The sequence below is a fragment of the Haematobia irritans genome, chromosome 2 (genome assembly GCF_050003625.1).
Source record: "Haematobia irritans isolate KBUSLIRL chromosome 2, ASM5000362v1, whole genome shotgun sequence".
Taxonomy (NCBI): Eukaryota; Metazoa; Arthropoda; class Insecta; order Diptera; family Muscidae; genus Haematobia; species Haematobia irritans.
In genome coordinates, this window is record NC_134398.1 from 102,572,452 (window position 1) to 102,591,405 (window position 18,954).

General features: G+C 35.0%; 1 long non-coding RNA gene across 1 annotated transcript; it reads right to left on the reverse strand.

Moving 5' to 3' along the window:
* Positions 1-9,483: 9,483 nt before the first annotated feature.
* Positions 9,484-10,493, reverse strand: LOC142223568 (uncharacterized). The gene is made up of 3 exons (XR_012718792.1): positions 10,143-10,493; positions 9,806-10,047; positions 9,484-9,738 (listed from the first exon to the last, which is right to left on the reverse strand). It is a non-coding gene; the product is annotated as an uncharacterized LOC142223568 (long non-coding RNA).
* Positions 10,494-18,954: the final 8,461 nt, after the last annotated feature.

Here is an 18,954-nt window from a genome sequence, read left to right on the forward strand (position 1 = left end):
AAATTTCATATTCATAAAATAAACTATAATATTTCATTTCTTCTTTGGTTGCTTGCAACAAAGTGCAACTGGGTCCGCTAGTATATTAATAAAACATGTTATTATTGACGAAAAAAAAATTTTATTTCAACCGTCGAACGGAACGGACATGTTTTTTTAATAGCGGATAAAATCATCGTAATAAGTACCTACTACGAATTTCAAGTGTGGTGGGATATTAGGCCACCATGCAGAGAAATTCAAAGACATCCACTGGGTTGCTAACTTCAGGGCCCAGTGGACGGGTATCGACTGGAGTTATAAATTTGGGCAATGACCAAGAGTTAGGCCCAATTAGTCGACCTGTAGACGGGTCGACAGGTGGCGACAATTTGACAAGTCGGACCTTTTCCAAGGTAACGGCATCAAAAGGAGGTAATCCCTCACGAAAGAGATTCAAAGAACGCAGAAATGCTTTGTTTATCCTAAAGAAATTAGGATCAGTCGACCCAAGCACGTTGTCGGCTAAACAAAGCGATTCCTTAAAATGGGCTCAAGGAATTCTTGAGGCTGGAAAAAGGGAACGATCACCGGATGAGCTGCCATCCTCCAAAAGGATCAACGATCGTTTGCCTCAGTTGCTAAAGACAGCCTTGTGATGGCTATCATAAATAAAGGAGCATTGGACGGTATGGTTCCAAAGCAAAAATGGGGGGAAATTGAGAATGCTTTGTCTGGCGTCTACTCACAGGTGCTGGAAAAGTTTCCCGGCCCAGATCCTCGACACCAAGAGGCTGGTTGGTATCAAGGACGATTTAAGCTAGTCGCATTTGAGGACCAGAGGTCTATAGAATGTTTTAAAGCTGCTCTGATACTAATTGGTGAAGTTTGGGAAGGAGCTGCCTTAGAGTTAGTCGAGAAGAAAGACATACCGGCTAGACCAAGAGCACATGCGTGGATACCTGCAAACCCTCCTGACCCTGAATCTATTTTAAATAGACTGAAACAATGCAATCCAGATCTTCCAACAGCTGATTGGAAGGTTGGCCGTTTGGATGAAGTGGATGGGCCACGACGGCATGCAGTGTTTATATTGAACACTCAGTCTTTGCCACATCTAGCAAAGTCTCAGGGCCGTGTATGTTATGGCTTTCATTATATCCAAATGAAAGTATATAAAAACGATCAGCAAAAGTAGTCAGAAATGGACAAGCCTCTGTCTGAATCAGAAGTAAGCGGATCCTCTTGCGAAGTCGAGGGAGATACCAAAGTTGAAGACATTGATAGACACCGTATGAGAGAGGAGGTTTCTATTGCCTCAGAACTCACCAAAGTTGAACCTATGGTTATTGCGAGAATCACCGAGATCTCTGAAGAGGACATTCTTGATGACTCGATTGAAGCGGCTGATGTGACGGTTGCTGAAAATCTCGATGGTCCTACGGATCCTCCAGATAAATCTTCATCATTGTAAGGCTGCATGTGCTGCCTTAAAAGTTCTCCTGATGAAAGGGGACATAGATATAGTTCTTATTCAAGAACCATATGTTTATAGAAACAAAATATGTGAATTAAGTACTCCGGGGTTCAAACTATTGCAGTATACTGGTTATGATGTAATTCGAACCTGTATAATTGCTAAAAACGAGCTTAACTTGTTTCTGCTTCCTTCAATGTGCAATGCAGACACTGTCGTTGCCAATTTAGAAATAGCCAAATGGAAATATTGGGTATCTTCGGTCTATATGGGACATGACAGTGAGATGCCTCCATGTGCCGTTAAGACCTTAGTGGAGGAGTCACTGAAAACGAAGACGAAACTCATTATGGGATGCGATGCGAATGCACATCATAGTATATGGGGAAGTAGTGATACTAATGCAAGGGGAGAGTCGCTAATAGAGTTTATTTTGCGTACTAATCTGGTAGTTTGCAACAAGGGAGATGCCCCAACCTTTGTCACTAAAAACAGGCAAGAGGGTTTGGACATCACCTTGGCCTCGCAAGAACTGAATGAAATGATATCTGAGTGGCAGGTTTTATGTGAACACAGCTTCTCAGATCATCGCTACATCAGTTTCAAGTTTGATGTTCATATCACCAAGATCATATTTCCGCCAAATGTTAGGAAAGCTGACTGGAATAGGTATAGGGAATCGTTCAATATGATGATACCGGAAATAACAGAGACAAATATGAGAAATGTGCAAGATATCGAACACGCAGTGGAGCGGATTACTAAGGCCTTCAACATCTCACTGAAAGCTGCATGCCCTAGAGGAAAGCCAAGGGGGAAACATCGACCACCATGGTGGTCTACGGAATTAAGTAATATGAGGAAATCCTGCAGGAAGCTCTTTAACAAGGCAAAGTCCACCAGAGCCCCTGAGGATTGGGACGCTTACAAGAAGAATCTGAGAGGATACAAGCGAGAACTGAGAAATGCTCAGCATAACGCTTGGAATAATTACTGCAGCAGTATTGAGAATACGTCCGAGGCTTCCAGACTACGGAAGGTGCTAGCATCCACGAGCTCCGCTCCAGGTTTCATTAAAACATCGGAGGGCAATTGGACAACGTCCAGTGAGGAGACGCTGGAGGTACTATTGGACACACATTTTCCTGGAAATCAGACGGTTGAACCATGTACTGGCGGTGCCACAGTTGCTCAGCGGTCGTTTCCTGCCGACGAAATTGTATCGGAAACTAGAATAAGATGGGCGCTAAATAGCTTTGGATCATTCAAATCCACCGGATCTGATGGAATTACTCCGGCGGAGTTACAAGCAGTGACGGACAAAATTATGCCCTGGTTGTCGGCTATATATAAAGGATGTATCAACTTATCAGATATCCCAGAAAAGTGGAGGGAAACAAAAGTCGTTTTCATACCTAAAGCGGGAAAAGCCTCTCACTCGAGGGCGAAGGATTTCCGACCAATCAGCTTATCCTCATTCCTACTTAAGACTCTGGAGAGGATGATAGATATTTATTGGTGCAATGGTTAGCATGCCCGCCTTGCATACACAAGGTCGTGGGTTCGATTCCTGCTACGACCGAACACCAAAAAGTTTTTCAGCGGTGGATTATCCCACCTCAGTAATGCAGGTGACATTTCTGAGGGTTTCAAAGCTTCTCTAAGTGGTTTCACTGGAATGTGGAACGCCGTTCGGACTCGGCTATAAAAAGGAGGTCCCTTGTCATTGAGCTTAACATGGAATCGGGCAGCACTCAGTGATAAGAGAGAAGTTCACCACTGTGGTATCACAATGGACTGAATAGTCTAAGTGAGCCTGATACATCGGGCTGCCACATAACCTAACCTAACCTAACCTATCTTAGAACTAGCATCGATTCAAATTTTTTCTCGAAACGACAGCATGCATACTCGAAGGACAGGTCTACTGAGACCGCATTACATGAACTAGTCATCTTTATTTAAAGCTCACTATCTGTCAAAGAATACACAATCGTGGCGTTTCTAGACATCGAAGGGGCGTTCAATAACGTCCATCCAAGCTCGATATTAAATGGACTGACAACTCTGAATGTTTATCCAGGTATACTTAGGCTGTTAGACGAACTTCTAATGAAGAGACGTATTTCAGCCACACTAGGACAAGCAAACATACAAAGGTATGTGAACAGAGGCACTCCCCAAGGAGGAGATCTATCACCTCTTCTTTGGAATGTTGCTATAAATAACCTTCTGGTTACCCTAGAAAAAGAAAGGATAAAAGTGGTGGCATACGCAGATGATGTGACTCTAGCAGTCAGGGGAAAATTCCCATCCACAATCAGAGATATTCTTCAGAGGGCCCTCCGGATGACTGAGAAATGGGCGAAAGACAATGGTCTTGGGGTAAATCCTGCAAAGACAGAACTATTCATGTACTGCAAAGATCGCAAAACTCCCACGGGTAGGCCCATTTCCTGAGGGGGTATTGAAATTCCCTTTGGTGAGTGTGTAAACTACCTTGGCGTTATTTTGGACAGGAAGCTGAACTTTAAGCTTAATATTGAAGAAAGGGCGAGAAAAGCCACGGTAGCTTTGTACTCGTGCTAAAAGGCAATAGGAAAAAAGTGGGGACTAAAACCAAAAATTGTACATTGCCTATACACGGCAGTGGTTAGATCTATAATGCTATAAGTTGTTGTAGTCTGGTGGCCGGCACTTCACCAGCCAACAAGTTCAGACAAAGTTCAGCGTATGGCGTGTTTGTGTATCTCAGGCGCATTCAGCAAGACAGGAACAAATTCCCTTAATGTCATGCTGCATCTATTGCCTTTAGACATTTTGGCCAAACCGTCAGCTGCAACAACGGTTGTGCGGTTGCGCGAGCTATCGCTGTGGTTGGAAAAAAGTTCGGTCCTCAAAATAATGCCAGATGTGCCTAACGTAGTGGATTACACTTTGGTGAGACCACTTTTCGACAAAAAGTTTGAGACTCTAATCCCCAACAGTGAGGCGTGGTGCACACAGACCCCGGGGAATAAAGAATATATAGATTTCTACACTGATGGCTCCAAATTGGATGGACAATTGGGTTTCGGAGTATATTCTAATGATATGGAACTTCGAATAGCGAAAAGATTACCTAATCACTTTAGTGTTTTCAGGCTGAAATATTAGTAATAAGAGAAGTGGCGAATTGGCTGAGAAGTAATGTTCCAAAAAATGTGGGCATTAATATATACTCAGACAGTCAACCTGCAATAAAATCCTTGGACTCTGTGTACCTCAACTCTAAAACGGCCATAGACTGCCGCAAATCTCTCAATGAGATGGCTGAGCAGTACAATATTCACCTAATATGGGTGCCTTGCCATAGGAACATACCGGGGAACTGCGAAGCGGATGAGTTGGCAAGGCTAGGGACTACCTTACATATTCCTGGGGAAGTAGCATCTGTTGGTATGTCCCTGGCTACCTGCAAGCTCATGCTGCGTGAGAAGGCTGCTATGATGGCAAATGTTCGATGGGAGAATTGCAAGGGCTGTAACGACACCAAGCAAATATGGCCCCATTTAAACTTAAACCGCACACTAGATATGCTAGTGTTTTCGAGACGTCAGATATCACTCCTGATATCTGCTATAACGGGTCGTTTCCTGATAGGCGAATTTGCAAAAACTATAGGCCCGAAGTATAATGACTATTGTATGAGCTGTCATGATGCGGAGGAAAAGGAATCAAAAAAACACATCTTGTGTGAGTGTCCTGCATTTTGTGTAAGGCGTAAGCAAATTTTAGGGGCATATAGCTTCAGATTACTGGCGGACCTGGAAAACGTTAACGTAAGCAGTCTGCTAATGTTTTTGGAACAATCTGGTTTGTTCAACAAAGAAAAGTAATCAAGAAGGTTCAGAGGTTAAAACTTGAAGTGGCCATATGTAATAGGTACACACAAAAAAAATTTTTTTGATTTCAATCACGAAAATCACGGATTCAATCATTTTTTTAATTGAAATGTCTTCAATCACGAAAATGATAGTATCAATTTTTCAATTTATCATTTTGATAGAAAACCAACACGATTTTCAATTAAAAATTTAATTGACTTTTGTCACGGAATCAATTAATTGTGTGATTGAATCAATTAAAAACGTGATTGATTTTTAACATAAAACTCAATGACAGTTTTAATTGAATCAATTAAAATTTTAATTAATTTCGCGACAAAAATCAATCAACTATTTGATTCATTCAATTAAATAATTAATTGAAATTGGCTATAAATTTCAATCAAAAAATTTATATATTGCGACCCCAAAATCGTATTTAGTTTTATTTGAAATAAAAGAAAATGTGTGTTTCTTATAAAACATATTTATTTATTTTTATTTTATTTGCATATACTGTTTGTTACAAAAGAAAACTAAACTATTCAGTTGTCGTAAATAAGAAGAAAGAGAAAAAAGAATAGGTAATAACCAGGGCTGTGGAGTCGGAGTCGGAGTCTTGGAGTCGGAGTCTGAAGATTTGGCTGGAGTCGGAGTCGTAAAAATTTTGCTCGACTCCGACTCCGGCTAAACCAAATTTTTTAAAACACTTCACATTTTTGTAACTAAAAAAGTTTTTACGCAAATTAGTTTCCAATGCGTTATGCATTCGATCAATGTACACCACGATTGGAAATAAAAATCAACTTCCAATTACGGCTATCATTTTATGTTTCCTAGAATGTTAGACTAGGAAATGGGCTGGATCGATCCATTTTAATCGCCATATCAATTTATTTGAAATAATTCGAACAATAATTCGAATTTATTGTTTCTAATTTTATTTTAAGGCTATATACCTACACACATATGACAGAAAAAATTGTCAAAGCTGTTTTTATAGAAAATTTTGTCACTATTGTATTTATATGGAATGTTTTGTCAAAATTTAATTTCTATAAAAAAATTATTCGAAATATTATTACTATAGAAAATTTTTTTCCTATAGAAAATTAAGTCAACATTTATTTCTATAGAAAATAAAAAATAAAACAAGTATATACAGCAGTATGTTCGTCCGGGCCAAATCATAAATACCCACCACCATGAATCAAATATACTAATTTCCTTAGAAAATTTCATGGGGGTTTGATGACAGTCAGTTTAACCAGTTCGCATCCCGAAAATAAATGCAAAGATTTTACCTATCAGATTCCGGATTTATAAGAACTATTTTTGTTTGAGTTTTAAAGGAATCATAAACATATCCTGTAAATGTGCAAGAAAATTAAGAAAAAATACCTTGATTTGAAATCTAAAATCTATAGTACACCAACTGTTTTATGATTACGAGAAGTAATATCTGGCAAATTTACATTTATGGTAAATGCACCTTCTGTACCCTCAATATCTGAAATCGTTCTATATGGAGGCCTTACCAGCGTTGCAACAACGAATTTTTATTTTGGACCAAATTTTTCCAAAATTCGTACCAGGGGACCAGTTTTCTAATTTAAATTAAAATAATTTAAAAGTTACAATTTTTCTAAAATTTTTCTTCGAAAGAAAATTTTTTCAAAATTTTATTTCTATATAAAATGTTGACCTCATTCTATTTCTATCGAAAATTTAGTCCATGTTTTATTTCTATAGAAAATTTGGTCCAAATTTTATTTCAATAGATTTCATTTTAGCCAAAATTTCAATTTAGCCAAAATTTAATTTCTATAGAAAATGTAGCCAAAGTTTAATTCTATTGAAAATTTAGCCAAAATTTAATTTCTGTAAAAAATTTTGCCAAAATTTTATTTCTATTACATATTTAGCAGAAATTTGTACAAAATTTTTGCATAATATTGTATCCCAAAATTTTTTAAGAAGCTTATTTCTATACAAAATTTTGTTCAAATTTTATTTCTATGAAAAATTTTTTAAAATTTTATTTCTATGAAAATTTTGTTAAAATTTTATTTCTATAGAAATTTTTGTCCAAATGTTATTTCTGCAGAAAAATTCCATTTGGTCTGACCATCGGACCAACTTCAATAATTTTTTGGGTCAATCGGACTAATGGGGCTACGCCAAAAACATGGAAGGATACGTACAGTATTCAGCACATCTATTGTAGTTCTAGAATATAGACCCCAAAACGGAGGGCCGGTTTATAAGGGGACTATATCAAAAACTGGACCGATACACAATATATTCGGCACACCTCTTAATGGTCCTAGAATACCTCCAGATTTCAAATTTCAGGCAAATTGGATAAAAACTACGGATTGTAGAAGTCCAAGAAGTAAACTCGTAACATCGGTCTAAAAGGGGGCTATATCAAAACTACGTCCGATAGTGACCATCTTCGGCACGCCTTGTAATGGTCCTATAATACCTCTAGATTTCCAACTTCAGACAAATTGGATAAAAACTACGGATTCTAGAAGCTCAAGAAATACAACCGGGAGTTCTGTCTATATGGGAGCTATATTAAAACATGGTCCGATAATCACCATTTTCAGCACTCCTCCTTATAGCCCTAGAATACCTCTAGGTTTCCGATTTCTGGCAAATTAGATAAAAACTACGGTTTTTATAAGCCCAAGACCCCAAATCGGGCGATCGGTTGATATGGGAGCTATATCAAAACCTGGACCGATCTAGCTCATCTTCGACATGACAAACTTATTATACCCCTGTCACCATTCTATGGTGGTGGGTATAAAAATATTTTTATGTAGAAAATTTTGTCAAAAATTTATTTCTATAGAAAATTTAGCCAAAATTTTGCTTCTATAGAAAATTGTGCAAAATTTTATTTACACAAAAAATTTTCCAAAATTTCTATTAATAATTTTTTCAAATTTTTTTTCCATAGAAAATTGTGCCAAAATTTTGTTACTATAGATTTTTTTATACAAAATTTATACAACATTTTATGTCGATAGAAAATTTAGTCAACATTTTATTTTTATAGAAAATGTAGTCTAAATTTTCTTTCTATAGAAAATTTTGCAGCATTTTATTTCTTTAGAAAATTTTGCAAAATTTTATTTACTACACAAAAAATTTTCCAAAAATTTCTATTGATATTTTTTTCAAAATTTTATTTCTATAGAAAATTTTGTCAAAATTTGTTTACTATAGTCTTTTTATAGAAAATTTGGTAAAAATTTATTTATATAGAAAATTTTCTCAAACATTTATTTATATAGAGAATTTAGTTCAAATTTTGTTTCTATAGAAAATTTTGCAAACTTTTATTTACTACAAAAAAATTTTTCCAAAATTTCTATTTATATTTTTTTTCAAAATTTTATTTCTATAAAACAATTTGTCAAATTTTTATTTATGTAGCAAATTTTCTCAAATTTTTTTCTTACTGATACTCACTGCTAAGTCGAAAACTGGTAAAAGTGACTCAAATTTTGCTATATAAAAAATTATGAATGTTTCCCAAATATTGCACGAGATTTTGTAGAAGTCTGATTTCAGATTTTATCAAAATGTTGATCTAAATACAAAGTTGTGCAGAGTATGTTACAATCGGCCCGCCCGACTTTAGACTTTCTTTGCATTTTTATTTTTTGCTATAATTGTGTTACGTCCCATAACGTTAGATTTAAATTTTAGGTACAGAGATTTTCTAGAAGTATATACAATTTTGTCTAAATCGATTCAGATTCAAATTCATGCATATGGGAATATAACCCTTTATAATAATTTTCGTCCACAAATACATATACTGTCGGTATCTTCTCATATTATGATGGGTATTTATATCATTATTTTATTTATTAAACATTGCCCTAAATTTGAAATAAAGAGTTTAATTGGTATAAATGCGAAATTAAGACCTTTCTTGCACACATAAATAAATACGATACTTTATATCGATCCATATATATACCCCATATATATCCCCTCAATAGAACTACAAATTAGTGGTACTAAAATGAGATTTAGTTATATTACCCGGAGTCGACTCCGGAGTCGGAGTCGAGCTGATGAAAAATGCTGGAGTCGGAGTCGGAGTCGAGCAAAATTGGCTCGACTCCACAGCCCTGGTAATAACACATATTTAATATTTTATTATTTTTTGAATTATGCAATAGACAAATAAATTTGGTTCTTGTCATTTGTGTTCTGTTCTAACATAACTTACACATACAATTACTATCAATAACAACTATAGGGTGAATAAATAAACTATATAAATCATTATCTTCCTTATAATAATAACCATGTCAGCATGCTCCTTCTAATATGTAGATGCGCCTAGATTTCCAATAAATCAGCAGCCTGTAAGCTAAATTAGTTTTTCTGAAAGTAAACAGAATAATTCGAATTTAATTTTCTTCAATTAAAACTTGATTTTGTTAAACATTACCTGCATAGAATATCAAGTTCAATTCTTAGTTCCAGATTGCAGGTTTATAATCTTCATTTGCAGTTGTTGTCTTTTAGCATAAAAAGGTGTATTAAGGAGCTCGGTAATTTCATTTTAGTAACAATTCCTTTCCAAAAGTTCCACACATTGAAATCGTCTATTAAAATTTGAACCAATCAAAGACAAAAATAATGGCAAAGCAATGTAATATTTGGTATTATATTGATGATACTTTGCAAATTCTGGAAATAGAAAAAAATATAAATGGAAAATACATATTTTTATTATTTTCGGATATTTTTCATATTTTAAAATCCAAAAGTAAGAACTTTTTTACCATTACATAATTCAGCTCATTATTTTATATATCAGATATACTGCTCTCTACTTGGGTTCAAACTGGAAAAGGCAGGTAAAACAAAAATGCAATTTAATGCCAACGCTACTTCGCAACTTCAAGGTGAATCTTCCAACAAACTCATACCGGTTTTAAGAAAACTATGAGTGTACCCACTTTTTGATTGCAAACATATTCTTATATATTTGATAAAAGGATGGAATTGATGGGATTAATTGGTAAATTTCACGAAATAAAATTAGTCACTAAAAGAAATGAATAAAAAATATATTATTTTAGTCCGTTTAATGTAAACAGGATTCAATGGAAAACGGTATTCACATTTCACAATTTCTTACCTTTAATAAACGTAGATTGTATTCAATTTTTAATATGCCACAAAACACAAACACACACCCTCACAAAAAATCGCTTCTGTAACATATACTCCCAAACATATTTTGCTTCAAGCATATACATTTTTGGGTATTGCCCAAACATTTATATGTTTGATCTCTTCCAATATATAATATGTTTGAAAGCATATTGGTCTAAACAATATATGTTTGGGTAGTCTAAGTTCCACACATTTTGTATTTTTGCATCCAAATTCAATAATGTTGTCTTCCAAAAAACAATATGTTATTATGTGAACATATAATATGTTTGGAAGCATTTTGCACCCAAAAATATTATAAGCTTAAAAAAATTCTCCCAAACAATATTGTGCTCAAAATTTTATTTATTATTTATATATTTACAATCATAATGAATTATGAAAATAAACAGGTAATATAGGTGCTAACAACATAGGTTTTCGACCTGAATGCTCAAAATTTTGTTTCTGTCTAATTGTATATTCCCCCACATCTTTCTCACTTCCACGAGATTTTTTAGTTCTTAGCACCTTTTTCTGTAATACAAACATTGTAGGAGAAATTATTCAATTATATGATTTTTTTTATTTTAATTTTACCTTTTGCCGGACGGGGATTCGAACAGCGGACCAAACAGTTTGTAAGGATCAAAGAAGTAGCTGATCAATTGCCCAACAAAAAATAAAATGTTAATTTTGTACTAACAAGCAACAACCACCAACTTAATTCAATATCGCTCCCTGTTAAATAGCGCTCCAAGCTACTAAACACATATATGTTTATAGGCTATTTCTAAATTAATATATGTTTGCATCCAAGCATATTATATTTACAAACATTTTATGTCCCAAACATAATATGTTCTAACATATTAACATATATGTCCCAAACATGTTATGCTAGTTTATGAACATTATATGCTTGCACTCAAAAATATTGTGTTTAAAATTTTGTGTTCCAAACATATAATGTTTATAGCCAAACATATGAAAAACAGTCTTTTTCATCCGTGCAGGTAATTTCAAATGCGTTCTCTCATATATTTTTGTTTTTCAAACCTTTACCACGTGGCCATTTGTTGTTGCACACTTTATTTATTTCAACCCTTTGCTATGATTTGTTGTTGCCTTCAAAATATTTATGCACACATTTTGAATGCAGCAGACAGAATGTCGCCAATCATGTTTTTCAATTTACGCGAAAAACAAAAACCCAACCGTTCGTTACGAGTTACTTCCACAGACTGATCTCTCCATCATACATTGTTGAATAAATACCCATTCTCTTGTTCTCTTTTCGCTCTTTCCATTGCTCAAAATTATTCAATTTCAATCACAAAGGTGATTAGATCAATCACATGTGTAATTGGAAACGGAAAAAATTTCAATCACGTTTGTAATTGAAAATTATTTCCGAATTGATTAACAAATTGATTGAATCAATTAATATTTTAATTGGAAACGTAACAAATATCAATCATTTTTTTAATTGGTTTTTATTCGGATTTGATTAAATAATTAATTGAATCAATTAACATATTAATTGAATCCGTTTCCAAATTCAATTAAGTGTTTAATTGAAAAAATTTTGGTGATAATTTTTTGTGTGTACTTTTAGTTAATGTGGTATCACAATGGACTGAATTGTCTAATGCGCTTTACAGTTTATCGTTTAGTTTTTAATTGTCAAAATGTGCTGACAAAAAATCAAGAAGAATAAAATGGAAAAAGCGCCATATTCTAAATAATTTATTGCAAAGTGTTATTGAGAAACTGGACATCTACAAAAAACAAAAAGTAATACAAAGTGCATAAAGATATGGAGGAACATACGATAGTAAAATGAACTTTCCTCCATGTTCTGGTTTACGAATTCGCAAAACGCAAAATTTTGCATTTTCAATAACTTTTGAACCATTCCATGTTTTGTCATGAAATATGTTCCAGTTAAGAACTATTTATACAAATTTCGTATTATTTATCATTATGGTTCAGAAAATAGAAATTTTGCGTTTTTCGAATTCGTAAACCAGAACAGGGGGGTAAGTGTCTCATATATTTAAAAATAATTAAAGTTTTTGTAACTTCTAACGATAAAAATTAAATGTTGATACTATAGCCATGTCGTTTGATTACTTCTATGAAACTTCTTATCATTGGTTAGGATTAAATGACATCCTATGGTTTAGGTTCAAATGGAGATCACAAGCTTTAAAACAAAAATAATACACTTTATTTGTTTTAAAATTTTCTAAAGGTTATTTTATAGCGTTTACGAATGAGCAGTCAAGCCAAGAACTGGCGATTTTTTAATCTGTTGTTGCTGGAGATCATGATCGCGCTGAATAATCCATGCGTTCAGCATTTTCCCGGATGCTTATGGGAATATTACATGGAGCAAAATCGCTATAACATCAACAATTAAAATTTACTATTAAAACAAAATACATAAGAAAAGTTGACTCTCATCAAGTGTACATTTTGAGTGTAGACTAGTGTTATTAATAATATTTTCTTTTAGTCAATAATTTTATAATTGTTTTTTAATACTGTGATATTTATGAAATGTAATTTCTTAAAATCTATTGTAGACCACCTGAAGAAGCGATTCAATATGGCAATCGCGAAATATTGGGAAAAATAAATAAAATGTTGAGCTTGAAAAATCATTAATTTATTATTATAACATAAAAAGGTCCAAGAAAATCAAAGAAAATAATAAAAATTATTAATATTACTCAAATTTTCATTTATTCCGAATACATATGTATCGCCCGATAAATCATAAATGCTCTTTTGTACAAATGCATTCAAATTGCTTTTGGTTTATATTTCCTATACTTTTTTTCTAACATTGTGTTTCATCCCAGGGCGTTAGCCGATTTAAATTTCAATTCTAGAGATTTTGTACAAAAAATTGTCTCCATATCTTCTAAGATATAAATATTTCAATATGGGAATATAAACCTTCATAATAACTCCCAACATAGGATGTAATAGTCGGCCTTGCCCGACTTCAGACTTTACTTGTTTTATTATATATTTATATTCTATTAGTTATATTTATTACGAATCATACCAGCATCTATTGACATTGCAATATTATTTTATTAATACATGTAATAGGGTATATAAAATGAAATTAATATTAAAGTAAAATTACTTATTCTCATCCATTGTTTCTACCTTCCAGTTAAGTTGCTGCCGTAACGATGTTGACCTCCTTTTCGGATTTCAATCCCTACGAATAGAAGATCATAAAAGAGTTTTCCCCCCAAAGATTAGCGTCACTGAATATTACCTCATCATAAACAATTCCACAATAAAGACGAATGAATGGGGTCGTTATACTGGTGTTTCCTTTATATCATATTTCCTTTATATACCATCACGTATATTGATAGACCTATATTGTTTTGTTGAATTTCAATGACTTCCATATAAAAACCGTGAAATGTACATACAAATTAAAAACAAATATTTTATTTTTATGAAATTGCACAAACGTCGAAACCAGGGCTGTGGAGTCTGAGACTGAAGATTTTGCTGGAGTCGGAGTTGTAAAAAGTTTGCTCAATTCCGACACCGGCTAAACTAATTTTTTTAAAACACTTCACATTTTTGTAACTAAACAAGCTTTTACGCAAAATCGTTTCCATTGCGTTATTCATTCGATAAATGTAAGTTATGACTGCAAATGAAAAGCAACTTCCAATTGAAGGTGAGTACTAAGTTCGAGTTTAGCCGCTAAAGTGAAAACTAATCAGTAAAAAAGGCATAAAATTATACATATTTGTTGCGTATTTCACTATAACTTGATGGGGAATAGCCCAAAGCAAATTTTCACTATGTTTGTATTCCTTAAAATAGATTATTAAAGAAAAGTAATCGTGAAAAAATGGCGATTTTAGCGGCTAAACTCGAACTTAAGGGGGTCATTTTATGTTTCCTAACAGGTTGGCTGATAAGTCCCAGGTTTGACACATAGATGGCGTCGTTAGTATTAAATTATTTAATATTATTTGTTATATAGTACCAACCTTCAAATGATTCGTGTCAAAATTTGACGTCTGTAAGTCAAATAGTTTGTAAGATAGAGCGTCTTTTGTGAAGCAACTTTTGTTATTGTGAAAAAAATGGAAAAAATAAATTTTGTGTTTGATAAAATACCGTTTTCTGAAGGGGAAAAATACGGTGGAAGCTAAAACTTGGCTTGATAATGAGTTTTCGGACTCTGTTCCAGGGAAATCAACAATAATTGATTGGTATGCAAAATCCAAACGTGGTGAAATGAGCACGGAGGACGGTGAACGCAGTTGACGCCCGAAAGAGGTGGTTACCGACGAAAACATCAAAAAAATCCACAAAATGATTTTGAATGACCGTAAAATGAAGTTGATCGAGATAGCAGAATATAGATATCAAAGGAACGTGTTGGTCATATCATTCATCAATATTTGGATATGCGGAAGCTCTGTGCAAAATGGGTGCCGCGCGAGCTCACATTTGACCAAAAACAACATCGTGTTGATGATTCTGAGCGGTGTTTGCAGCTGTTAACTCGTAATACACCCGAGTTTTCCGTCGAAATGTGACAATGGATGAAACATGGCTCCATCACTACACTCCTGAGTCCATCAACAGTCGGCTGAGTGGACAGCAACGGGTGAACCGTCTCCGAAGCGTGGAAAGACTCAAAAGTCCGCTGGCAAAGTAATGGCCTCTGTTTTTTGGGATGCGCATGGAATAATTTTTATCGATTATCTTGATAATAATAGTCAACAGTGACTATTATATGGCGTTTGAAGGTCGAAATCGCGGCAAAACGGCCCCATATGAAGAAGAAAAATGTGTTGTTCCACCAAGATAACGCACCGTGCTACAAGTCATTGAGAACGATGGCAAAAATTCATGAATTGGGCTTCGAATTGCTTCCCCATCCACCGCATTCTCCAGATCTGGCCCCCAGTGACTTTTTCTTGTTCTCAGACCTCAAAAGGATGCTCGCAGGGAAAAATTTGGATGCAATAAAGAGGTGATCGCCGAAACTGAGGCAAAACCGAAGGAGTACTACCAAAATGGTATCAAAAAATTGGAAGGTGGTTATAATCGTTGTATCGCTCTTGAAGGAAACTATGTTGAATAAAAAAACGAATTTTGACGAAAAAATTTGTTTTTCTTTGTTAGATCGGGGACTTATCAGCCAACCTGTTAGAATGTTAGACTAGCAGATGGGTTGAATCAATCCATATTAATGTCCACCATCAATACTATTTGAAATATTTCGAACAATATTATTTTTTAATTTTTATTTTAAAACCATATACCTATATACATATGGCGAATATACATTTCTATAGAAAATTTTGTAAAACTTTTATTTCTATAGAAAATTTTGTAAAAATTTTATTTCTATAAAAAAATTTGGTCAACATTTTATTTCTATAGAAAATTTTGTCAAAATTTTATTTCTATAACAAATGTTCTCAAAATTTTATTTCTATAGCAATTATAAGTAAAAAATTTGTAAAAATGACTCAAATGTTCCTATACCTCTCATACATATATATCAACTGATTAATCATGAATGCATTTTTGCGAAATTGTCTAAATAATTATAAATAAAAAAATTAAAGGATTTGAGATGGCTTCAATAGTTTTAGTCCACAATGTCTTGAAGGGTATAATACAATGAGCTCCGTGCAACTTTGAGCTTTCTTTAGCTTACCTGAATCCACGCTAGTTCTAAGATACATGTCTATCATCCTCTCCAGGGTCTTAAGTAGGAATGAGGATAAGCTGAAGGATTTCCGACCAATCAGCTTATCCTCATTCCTACTTAAGACCTGGAGAGGATGATAGACATGTATCTTAGAACTAGCGTGGATTCAGGTTTGCTCTCGAAACGACAGCATGCATACTCGAAGGGCAGGTCTACTGAGACCGCATTGCATGAACTGGTCAGCTTTATTGAAAGCTCACTATCTGTCAAAGAATACGCAATCGTGGCGTTTCTAGACATCGAAGGGGCGTTCAATAATGTCCATCCGAGCTCGATATTAAATGGACTGACAACTCTGAATGTTGATCCAGGTATACTTAGGCTGTTAGACGAACTTCTAATGAAGAGACGTATTTCAGCCACACTAGGGCAAGCAAACATACAAAGGTATGTGAACAGAGGCACTCCCCAAGGAGGAGTTCTATCACCTCTTCTTTGGAATGTTGCTATAAACAACCTTCTGGTTTCTCTAGAAAAAGAAAGGATAAAAGTGGTGGCATACGCAGATGATGTGGCGCTAGCAGTCAGGGGAAAATTCCCATCCACAATCAGAGATATTATACAGAGAGCTCTCCGGATGACTGAGAAATGGGCGAAAGATAATGGTCTTGGTGTAAATCCAGCAAAGACAGAAATAGTCATGTACTGCAAAGATCGCAAAACTCCCAAGGTTAGGCCCATTTCCTTAGGGGGTACTGAAATTCCCTTTGGTGAGTGTGCAAAATACCTTGGCGTTATTTTGGACAGGAAGCTGAATTTTAGGCTTAATATTGAAGAGAGGGCGAGAAAAGCCACGGTAGCTTTGTACTCGTGCAAAAAGGCAATAGGGAAAAAGTGGGGACTAAGACCAAAAATTGTGCATTGGCTATACACGGCAGTGGTTAGACCTATAATGCTATATGGTGTTGTAGTCTGGTGGCCGGCACTTCAGAAACCGACTTGTTTAGATAAAGTTCAGCGTATGGCGAGCTTATGTATCTCAGGCGCATTTAGTAAGACAGGAACAGACTCCCTTAATGTCATGCTACATCTATTGCCTTTAGACATTTTGGCCAAACAGTCAGCTGCAACAACGGCTGTGCGGTTGCGCGAGCTATCGCTGTGGTCGGAAAAAATGTACGGTCATAGTTCGGTCCTCAAAGTAATGCCAGATGTGCCTAACGTAGTGGATTACACCCTGGTAAAACCACTTTTCGACAAAAAGTTTGAAACTCTAATTCCCAACAGTGAGGCGTGGTGTACACAGACCCCGGGGAATAAAAGATGTATAGATTTCTATACTGATGGCTCCAAATTGAATGGACAAGTGGGGTTCGGAGTATATTCTAAAGATCTGGAAATTCGAATAGCGAAAAGATTACCTAATCACTGTAGTGTTTTTCAGGCTGAAATATTGGCAATAAGAGAGGTGGTGAATTGGCTGAGAAGTAATGTTCCAACAAATATTGGCATTAATATATACTCAGACAGTCAACCTGCAATAAAATCCTTGGACTCTGTGTTCCTTAACTCAAAAACGGCCATAGACTGCCGCAAATCTCTCAACGAGATGGCTGAGCAGTACAATATTCACCTAATATGGGTGCCTGGTCATAGGAACATACCGGGGAACTGTGAAGCAGATGTGTTAGCAAGGCTAGGAACTACCTTACATATTCCAGGGGAACTAGAATCTGTTGGTATGCCTCTGGCCACCTGCAAGCTCTTACTGCGTGAGAAGGCTGTTATGATGGCCAATATTCGATGGGAAAAATGCAAGGGTTGTAACGACACCAAGCAAATATGGCCCCATTTAAACTTAAACCGCACACTAGATATGCTAGTGTTCTCAAGGCGTCAGATAGCACTCCTAATATCTGCTATAACGGGTATATAATGACTATTGTATAAGCTGTCATGACGTGGAGGAAAAGGAATCAATTAAACACCTCTTGTGTGAGTGTCCTGCTTTTTGTGTAAGGCGTATGCGAATTTTAGGAGCATATAGCTTTAGATTACTGGCTGACCTGGAAAACGTTAACTTAAGCAGTTTGTTAATGTTTTTGGAGCAATCTGGTTGGTTCCACAAAAGTAAATAATAGAGAAGGTTCAGTGGTTAAGACTAGAAGTGCCCATATGTAATAGGTACTTTTAGTTAAATGTGGTATCACAATGGACTGAATAGTCTAAGTGAGCCAGAAATTTAATCGGGCTGCCACTTTAACCTAACCTAACCTAACCTTACTTATCTATAAATACATATACTGAAGACTGTTGGTAGCTGCTCATATTGTGATGGGTATTTATATAATTATTTTATTTATTCAACATAGGACAGACATTTCCTTAAATTTAAATTATAGAGTTCAATTGGCATCAAATGTGAAATTAAGATCTTTTTTGCACACACAAATAAATACGATAATTTATATCAATCCATCAATCCATTATTTGAATCTTTCCCATTGTTTGTTGGGCAAGATTTAAAATTGCTACCATTTGCTTTTGACTCAAAGTGTCATCTCCATTCAATGTCAGCATCTTCAAACTTTTTTGTTGGTCTTCCACGTTCTTCATTTCTCACATCACAATCTTTATTTCTGACCAACTATTGGAGAACTCCTACACTTTGAATTTTAAGCACTTCTCCCGTACCTTTGTTCTTGTTTAACAAT